This window comes from Chiloscyllium punctatum, chromosome 52 (assembly GCF_047496795.1).
Source record: "Chiloscyllium punctatum isolate Juve2018m chromosome 52, sChiPun1.3, whole genome shotgun sequence".
NCBI lineage: Eukaryota > Metazoa > Chordata > Chondrichthyes > Orectolobiformes > Hemiscylliidae > Chiloscyllium > Chiloscyllium punctatum.
The window spans coordinates 15,456,492-15,467,054 of NC_092790.1; positions in this window are offsets into that span (position 1 = coordinate 15,456,492).

Sequence of the window (10,563 nt, forward strand, 5' to 3'; positions counted from 1 at the left end):
GTCTGTTAATATGCATAACACTTTGTTTGAGGCTGAGAACGTCTTCTACACAACACAGAGAAAAACTAATAACGTTTTTATTTCAGTTGAGGCCAACAGATCAAATCGAGGTGTGATTAAGGTGTTGTGTATCATAGAAAATGTTTCACATTCTTTTCCAGCTGACTATATTAAGACTAAATATAAACTGTGCGGTTAACTCTTCTGAACAGTAGATCTGCTGTTCCCTATCAGCTATGGGCCCTTTGGGAGTAAAGAAATATATATACCTACTTAAATGGTTGGTGTCACAGAAGCGATACTTGAAGCAAGCCAACGTCAGGTACCACCAACATTCATCCAGTTTAGATCTTATTGTCTGGACTGTACTGTTAGGTCAGTAGCCAACTCGAACTAGAGCTCTGTATACTGGGACATTGAGGCCGAACTGTGTATTGTGGTTATAGCAGTGAGAGATCATAAAAATGCAATTATTGGATTCACAAACTTACTCCTTTTTTTCAGCTATTCTAAGGCCTGTGCTTTACATATATCCCGCAAGTGGTTTCGTAAAAGAAGGAGGGATTTTAAAATTGGAATGTGCAACAGATAAAAGACGAGTTATTTATTGGTACAAAAATGAACAGTATTTCAATTACACACAGAGTAATATTTACGAAGTACCCGTCGACAGTGAAACTGGTGGGTCTTATCACTGCATGATATTCAATCAATAGCAAAAGAGTGAAACTGTTGAAGTTGTCACAGGTAAGTGAACTTTGACTCTCATCTATTTTACATGTAAGTGGAGCGAGCAGTGTTCAAAGAATAAAGAATAGTACAGCATAGGAACAGGTCCTTAAACTCACCAAGACTGTGCTGACACATGATGCCTTTGTCAACCTTTTACCTCGAGGCTGTTCATACCCCGTTATCCTCTGTCTGTTTGAATATCTGTCCTCAGGCCTCTTAAACGTAGCTATAGTTTCTACCTTCACCACCTTCTCTGAAAAGCCACTCTCGGCACTTACTATTTTCTATGTGGGGAAACACTTGCCTCTTACATTTCCTTTAAATTTCCCCCTTTACCTGAAAACCATGTCCCCCAGTAATTGACATTTTTACTCTGGAAAAAAGACTTCGACTGGTCATTCCATCCATGCCTCTCATAATTTTGTAAACTCCCATCAAGTTGTCACTCACTCACTATTTTTCAGATGAAAACAAACCAAGTTTGTCCAATTTCTCCTCATTGTTAATGCCTTCCCAACGAGGCAACAGCCTCATAACCCATTTCTGTACCCTCTGTAACGTCTCAAAATTCTTCTGGTAGGTGGTAATGAACGACACATGGTATTTTCTTTAACTACAAACCAATTTTCAGCCAAATACATGTTTCAGCATGATATACTGCTCAAACTTCATTTTTGTTTGGTCAGTAACTTACATAAGGTTAGGCTAGGAGTTAGTAATTTCGCATGAGGAGATTTTGAGTAGATTGAGTAGAGTTAGAAGAACAGAAGCTGATCTTGTTGAATATTTGTAGAGGCACTTGGACGGGAGATGCAGAACTTGTTTTGGAGAATCTGGACCAGAGGGGCATCCTGTCAAATAAAGGGGGTTGCCAATTGAAGATGGAGGTGAGGGGGAATTCCATCTCTGAGGGGAATGAATCTGTGGAATTATTTACTGTAGAGGGTTATTGAGGCTCTACCTATTAACCCTCTGAATGAAATAATCCTCAAATTCCCCCCCAAATCTCCTGCCTTTCAATTGAAGTGATAGCTCCCTTGTTATTGACTCTTCGACTAAGTAGAACAGCTGCTTCATATCCTCCCCCCATCCATGCTCCTCATAGACTTACACAGCTCTATCAGGACACCCCTCAACCTTCTCTATTCCAAAGAAAACAACCCGAGCTTATCAACCCTCTCTTCATCACTAAAGTTGTTCCTCGTAGGCAATATCCTGGGACTCTCCTCTATATCCCCCATTAGTGCAATAAAATCCTTCCTGTCGTGTGGAGACTGGAACTGTACACAGTGTTCCAGCTGTGGCCTCATCAATGTCCCGTGCAGCTCTAACATCCCCTTCCCGGTGTTAGAATCAACTATCAAATGTAATTTGTATCCCAAGCTGATTTAGTGTAATATTGCTTTTGCAGGTACTGATGAAGCGCTAACTCTGGAAGCCAATTCTGAACATGCTCTGAGAAATGAGAGGATTGTAATGAACTGCTGAACCCCAGCCCAGAACCTGAGAGGACGTAAGCACTTCGGATGGTATCGAAATAATGGGTTAATAAAACAATCTACATACGGGTCACTCACTGACCATAGAAAGTGCAACGTATTCAAATGAAGTATCTTATCGGTGTGAATTAAAAATTCATTAATAAAAGTGGGTTTTGAACGAACTAAACATCACGGTATCAAGTTGGTCATTCTTTTGTCTAGGTGGTGCTAAAAAATGTTTTGATGATTTTATGCCACGTCTGTGTAAGCTGTTTTTAACAGGACCCTCCTAGTGATGGGGACTCGAGGGCAGGAGCAGGGATGTTTCATCAATGATCTTCCCTCCATCAAAAGGTCAGAAGCGACGATGTTCACTGATAGTTGCGCAATATTTATCTCCATTCACCACTTCTCAGATACTGAAACAGTCCATGTCCAAATGCAAAAATGTGCGATTAATATCCACACTTGTGCTATCAAGTGGTAAGTAACATTTGCGCCACACAAGTGACAGACAAAGACCATTTCCAATAAGAGACAATCTAACCATTGCCCCTTGACATTCAATGGTGTTCACATCTCCCTAATTTTAGCATCCTGGGAGTTAACGTTGAGGGAGAATTTAACCATCACCCGTTGAGATTTTAAGGGTGTTACCAACACTGAGTTCCCGCTATCAACATCGTGGAGTTTCGTGGAGAAGCTGAACTGGAGTTGTCACATACCCACAGTGGCTGTTAGATCAGATCAGAGGCTGGGAATCCTGTTGTGATTCCCGAAAGCCTGTCCACCATTTATAAGGCGCAAATCAGGAGTGTGATGGAATACTCCTCGAAAATATCGACACCATCCAAGGACAAAGCAGCCCCCACTTGACTGACACCACATCCACAAGCATCCACTCCATCTACGACTGACGGTTAGTAACAGCAGAGTGTACTATCTACAAAATGCACTGCAGAAGTTCACGGAAGATCCTCAGACAGCACTTTCAAAACCCATGACCGCTTCCATCTAAGAGGCAGCGGATACATGGGAACCTTGTACCCTGCAGCTTTCCCTCCAAGCCACTCACTATCCTGACTTGGAAATATATCAGTAGTTTCTTCTGTGCAGCTGGGCCAAAATGCTGGAATTCGCTCCCTCAGGGCATTGTGAGTCTACCGACAGCACATGGACTGCAGTGGTTCAAGAAGGAAGCTCAATGGGCAATTCGGGGCAGACAATTAAATGGTGGTGATAAGAGACTGGATTGGTTAGGATTATATTCACTAGAGTTTAGAAGAATGAGGAAAGGATCTGGCAGAAAACTATAAAATTCTAATAGGAGATGTTAAAGTAATATTTTGCGTCTGTTTTTATTTTTGAGAAAGGAGTAGAGGCTAGAGAACTCTAGGAAATGAATATTAAAGTTTTGAAAACAAATGATATTACAGAAGAAGTAGTGCCGGTAGTCTCAGCAAACATAAAGGTAAACAAATCACCAGGACCTGATCAAATGTATTCCAAGACATTGTGGAAGTAATTGCGGAACTTTGAGTAATAATATTTGTATCATCTATGAGCTTGTGATTTAATCATTGCCCTCTCCTTCACTTTTTTGATCACGCAGCACTGCCGTTTCATGAGAAAGCCATTGCTTGTCACTGGCCACTTGGTTGTTTCCTTTCATACTGGTGGTGAAAATTGAATAAAAATTTCCACACCAGTTGTATTTTACTGTGTCTCATGTCTGCATGCACCACACACGCGTACACACCCACACACACACACACACATACACAACCTAATATTCTAGGATGGCTAATATTGAGCCTTTGTTAAAGAAAGGCTGTAATGAGAAGCCTGGAACCTAGAGATTTTTGTGTCTGATATCAGTGATGGGTAAGTTGTTGGATATGGTTATGAAAGATAGTATTTACATGCATTTGGAGAGGAGAGGATTGATTAGGGAGTTAGCATGGTTTTGTGCATGGAAAATATATTCTAACAAACTTGATTGAACTTGTTAATGAAGAGAACAAAAAAAAGTTGAGTGGGGAGTGGTAGACGTTGTTTACTTGGACTTCAGTAAAACCTTTGATAAGGTTCTGCATGATTGACTAATTAGGACAGTTACATCACATGGAATTTAGGATGAGCTTGCGAACTGGATACAAATTGGCTTAATGGCAGGAAACAGTAATTTTGGAAGGTTGTTTTCAGATTGGAGGAATACGGCATTCTTGTTCAAGGTTTGTTGCAGTGTCCACTGTTATTTGTGATTCAATTAAATGATTTGGATGAGAATATTGGAGGCATGGTTAGTAAGTATGCAAATGACAAGTGTGAAAAATTGGAGGTATAATGAACAGTGAAACAGGTTACTTAAGAATACAAAGAGTCTTGATCAGGTGCATTAATGGGCTTAGGAGTAGCAGATAGAGTTTAATTTGGATAAATGTTTGATATTGCATTCTGATTATACAAATAAGAACACTTGATGTAATTAATGATAGGGCCTTGGCCAACGTTGTAGAACAGAGGAATTTAGGCATACTGGCGCAAACCTATTGGACATTTGCATCACAGAACGTGTGAAAAAGCATTTAGCATGCTTGCCTTCTTTGATCAAACCTTTGAGTATCGGCGTTAGGATGTTATTTTGAGGTTGTGCTGAGACCTCTTCTAGAATACTGAGTGCAATTCTGGTTGCCCTGATATAGGAAGGATATTGCTAAACCAAAGAGGGTACTGAAATGATTTAACAGTATGTTTCTGGGAATGCAGGGTTTGAGACACAAAAAAAGATTGGAAAAACTGAGGCATTTTTCACTGGAGCAGAGGATGTTGATGGTTGACCATTTTGAGGTTCTCAAATCATGCAGAGCATAGATAAGGTGAATTACAAGCATCTTTTCCCTTTGATGGAGGAACTCAAAACTAGAGGGCATATTTTTAAGTTGAGAAGAGAAGGATATTAAGGAAGGTCTTTAGGGCAATTTTTTTTACACAGAGTGATTGGTGTGTGAAATGAATTGCCAGGGGAAGTGGTGAATGAAGCCACAGTTGTAATGTTGAAAAGACATTTGAATAAGTTCATGAATAGGAATGGTTTGTAGAATATAGGCTAAATGAAGGTTGGGAGGACTAGTTTATTTCGGGAACAAGGTCAGCGTGGACTGATTGGGCAGAAGACTCCTTTTCCGTGCTGTTTAATCTATGAATAGACAGGGAAAAAATAGGAAGAATGTCCCGATGACCCTGAAGGCTGGTTGTGGTGTTCAGAACCAGGGGGTCACAGTTTCAAGTAAATCGGGCAGCAGTGAGATAAGGAGAAGTGTTTTCACCCAGAGAGTGGTGCCCTTCCCTTCTGTATTAATTCCTATTCTGATCCAACCAACTGATCGATATCAACTATAATTTACGATCACTACTGCCGACAGAATTCTTTACTCTGATGTCTGAGGGTGTTATATAATATCATTAAGAACTGACAGTCCTATGTCTATTTATCTTGCTGATTGTGCCTCTTGCTGCTATTGTAATATTTCCAGTCGTTGCCTTTTACTGTTTTAACTTTTTTTTTAAAGTTAAAAATCATGCAACATAAGATTATCGTCCAATAGGTTTATTTGGAAGCACTGGATTTCAGAGCGCTGTTCCTTCATCAGGTGGTTGTGAAGGAGCAGCACTGCAAAAGCTAGTGTTTCCAAATAAACCTGTTGTACTATAACCTGGTGTTGTATGATTTTTAACTTTGTCCACCCCAGTCCAACACAGGCACCTCCAAGTCATAACATCTTGAAAACACTTTTGCTTCTATTCTCGTGTTGTATCTGTACATCTTCTTCTCATCTCTACACGCATTTGCATTCATCTAACACAAGAAAGTGTTCTGACTCTTTGACTCTTTACGACGGGGAATGGAGCTGAGTGACCTCCCCCGTTCTGATTTCTTATGGTCTTAAGATCCCTTTCTCGGTAAGGTGAACCAAAACTGTACTCAATTCTGAAGATGCGTTGAAATCAAATTAATGTTATTTATTTATTTATTCAGAATGGATTGTAGAAAATATGGAGGATAGTTTGGCTGGACTGATACTCATAAACCCATTCCAGAAACAATATGGTAGTGAATGTTTTCGGAACAGTTGCCAGTGAAGTGAGAGCCTGAGGTAAGCTGCAATGATACAACTTTGCTTTCAATCTTAGATGGACAAGTGGCTTTCCACGTTGTCCCAGTTTCACCTTTGGAAGGAGAGACAGTGAAACTGAATTGTCGGTCCAGATTAGATATTTGGTGGGAGAGAGAATTTACCTTTTATATAAAAGGCAAGATGATCCATTCAATGAAGTCTGAAAAACGTGAGACTTCGCACAGCATTAAAATAAACAGCACCGATGACAGTGGATTGTACAGCTGTAAAATGTAGCCGTACACATCACGGCCTGTTGGTGTTCAGGTACAAGGTAATTACCTGGAGTTACAAACTGTCGGAAATAATGTTTATATTTCTCTGGACGGCTGTTTTAAACACTGGACACATTCTGAATCATAGAATACAGAACAGTACATTCGGCCCATGACGTCTGCACTGTCAACGCAAAACTAAATCAAAACAACCCCACTTCCCTGCACTAGGCCCCACAGCCTTGAATATTATGACATTTCAAGCGCTCGTCCAAGTAACTTTTAAAGGTTGTGAAGTTTCCCTCCTCAGCTAACCTCCCAGGCAGTGCATTCCAGACCCTCATCACCTTTTAGGTGAAACTAGCCTGAAATCCCCCTCTTTTTCACTTTAACAGGATACCCTCCCCCCATGTTATTGACCTCTGACCAAGGGCAGCAACTGCATCCTATCCGCCACTTCCATGTTCTCCATAACCTTACACATCTCCATCAGGTCCCTTCCCGCGCGCCCCTCTAACCACTGTCTCTGCCTCAGAGTAAACAACACAATCTTATTCACTCTCTAGTCATCACGCCTGCCACCTTTAAGAGAATCCATTCTTGCTCATTCCGGTTTTCAGTCTGCCCCACCCCTTTATCCTGAAATGATAACCGATTATTCTAGATTATCCCACACGAGGAAACATTCTCTCTCTGTCTACTTTGTCAACCCCCATCTCTCTTTAACGCTTTATGAGTAATGGGAGCGATAGTAAAGTCCCCCTCTCATTAACGAGGTAGGAGATTGGTGGTTTAATCTGATGGTCACCATACATAGGCGTGGAGAGCCCTTCATGGTGAGCTTAGCCAGTACTGGCTGTTGGCATCGCCCTCCTCCCAGCAGGAAAACAAACTCAAGTGGCAGTGATGTACAGTGAAGAGGGTGCAATCCTGAGAGTCTTACACATTTTTCCGCCATGCAAGCAGGCCCTTCAGCCCTACTCGTCCGTGCCGACCAGGTTTCCTAAACTGAACTCGTCCCACTTGTCTGCGTTTGGCACTTACCCTTCCAAACTGTTATTATCCATGTCCCTGTCCAAACGTTTTTTTAAAAAATGTCATAATTGTACCAACCTTCACTACTTCCGCTGGTCGCTTGCTTAATGCAAGTACTACTCTCTGTGTGAAAAATTTGCCTCTCAGGACCCCTTTAAATCTTTCCCCTCTCAGTTTAAACCTGTGCCTTCTCGTTTTGGACTCTCCTACCTTGGGGAAAAGACCATGTGCATTCGTCTTATCTATGCCTTTTTGATGTTATGAACTGCTAAATGGTCATCCTTCATCTGTGAGGTTGCAGGGAAATAAGTTCCAGCCTAACCAGCCACTCCGTGTAACTCAGACCCTCCAATGTCGATAACATTCTTGTAAACCCTTTCCAGTTTTATGACACAATACATGTTATCATAATGCAATCACGGTGCCCGCTCTCTCTTGTATCCCTCATTTTAAGAAATGTGCAGCGACAATTGAGAAGGTGCTGAAAAGATTTCCAAGACACTGTGTTGATCTGTAGGGAAAATAAAAACTGTGGCAACTGTCTGTTTGATTGAGGCGAAGCTTGTGATAGGGTTTGAGGCTGGTATTTTACAACATAAGGAGTCTAGTCTGAGGAGAGTGAGTGAACCATAACACAAAGGTTCAAGATGGATTGACTAGCGTAGCAAAGGAGATACAAAGAATTTTAATTTTGTGGTTCAGGTCATGAAGACAAATACTCAATATTTTATGGATAAAGATATGATTGAAACATTCATTAGAAAAGAGAACATTGCAGTTGAGGCATTACATGGCTACAGGCTCAGCCACTTATAGACGACCCAGTGGTGTTACCAATGGACTATTAATCCAGAGACCAAGGGCACGTTCTTGGGATCTGGATTCAATTCTTGTTGTGGAAGTTGACTTTGAAAGGGTGCCAAAAAAGATTTACTGGGATGTTATCGAGAGTGGAGATTTATATTTATTTGATCGGTTGGAACACAGGAGACTGAGGGGTGACGTTATAGAGGTTCTTAAAATTGGGAGGGTTTTAGATATCCTGAATAGCCAAGGTCTCTTCCCCAGGGTAGTTGAGTTAAAAACTGGACAGCATAGCTATAAGGTGAGAGGGGAAAGATTTTAAAAAGCCCTAACGGGCAACATTTTAACACTGCGAGCAGTGTGTATATGAAACAAGCCGCCAAAGCAAATGGTGGAGACGGGTACAATTCCAGTATTGAGAAGATATTTCAACAGTTACTTAGATATGGAACGTTCAGAGGGTTAGTGGTGAATGCTGGCAAATGGGACTGGATCAGTAAATCTGATCAGCATGGACGGGTTGGACAGAGAGGTATGTTTCCATGCTGCAAGAATCTACGATTCTAAGAATTTAGTGGCATCAAAACAGAATTTGAATTTTGGAATGTACGAGAAAAATAAAGTTTCTCCCTCTCCACTGTCCTTTGTCAGTAAATGCTCAACTTCTTCACCCCATGTCATCATTGTGCCTTCCGCTCTGTGATAACAGTAGGTTCATGAATCCCAATTGTGTGTTACATTCCAGAAAGCTTTGCCAAGCCCGTGCTGAGGGTAGGGCCAGCTGCTGAAGTATTCCAGGGTCTCCAGCTCATGCTGACATGCACTGTCCAGGTGGCATGGCCCTCCGTCCAGTTTCATTACTCGTTTCACAGAGACAGCGACGCCCTGCAGACAGTGCCTGATCATAACAGCGTGTACTCCATCAATGCTACGGCTGCAAACGATTCTGGGAATTACAGCTGTGAAGCGATTGAGGCAGTTTACAGTCTGAGGAAGAGGAGCGACAACATTCACATTTCCATTAAGCGTAACTATCTGTCACTATTGCAGAGTGCCCAGAATAAATAAAAGACCCTTGGAGCAATCAAGTGAGAAGCAGCCACCTCACTATTCTCTAATCCCTACTTCCCCAGCATGCGGCAGCATAACCTTGTCCTCGCAAGTACATATCTAAACACTTCTTCACTGTGATGAGCGTTTTTGCCTCTCCCACCATTACAGGGGCAGTGAGCTCAAGATCCTCTTCGTGAAAGTGCTTTTCCTCATACTCCCTCGAAACTTTCTACCGTTTACCGTCAATGTATACGCATCCTCTTCTGCATTTGGTCTCATCAAGGGGGAAGGCTTTCCTCCTGTCTACCCCATTTATACTCCCTCATAGTATCACACAATACAATCATGAGCTCCACCCTCGTCTCCTCTGCTCTAAGGAATAAAAAGCCCAGTCTGTCCATTCTCGCTGCATCTCTGAAACTCTCCAGCCCTCAAGGCAATATCCTGGTAAATCTCTCTCTGCACCCTCCTCCAGTGCTAACCCGCCCCTACTAGAAAGTGGATTCCAGAACTGGGTACAATATTCTCGCTGTAGTTGTACGTATTCATTCCAAATACATTCACACTCATCACAAAATCTGTCCTGGAGTTGACACAACACTAACAGCCTTCACTGGCCTTGAAATATTGTTCTGAGTCTCGTGAACTCACCCCGCCTGGGGATTTTCTTACTCTCGTTCTAATCGCTGAGCTTTCTGAAGCCCAGGCATTCTACAGGTTGAAACAGAAACATGTCCCTCTGCTTTCCAGAGTCATTCGCCGTCCCTACGTTGACTGTGCGTCCTGAGAGACAGCTTATTGATGGTCAACGGGTTGAATTGCTGTGCTAGATTGAAGAGAATCCCTTCCAAGTTTCCTTGTGGTACACCGTTTACAGAAATAGGGTCCCTCTCCAGTCTTCATTCGACCACAGCGACTTCATCTCTGAGTCAGCTCAACCAGCAGACTCGGGTACTTACCACTGTGAAGTCACAAACGGGAAGGTGTGGAATTGCAGTAATCAGCTTGATTTGTCCATCAGACGTGAGTCCCATTTATTATCCTCTTTTTTTTTAACTGTTAAAG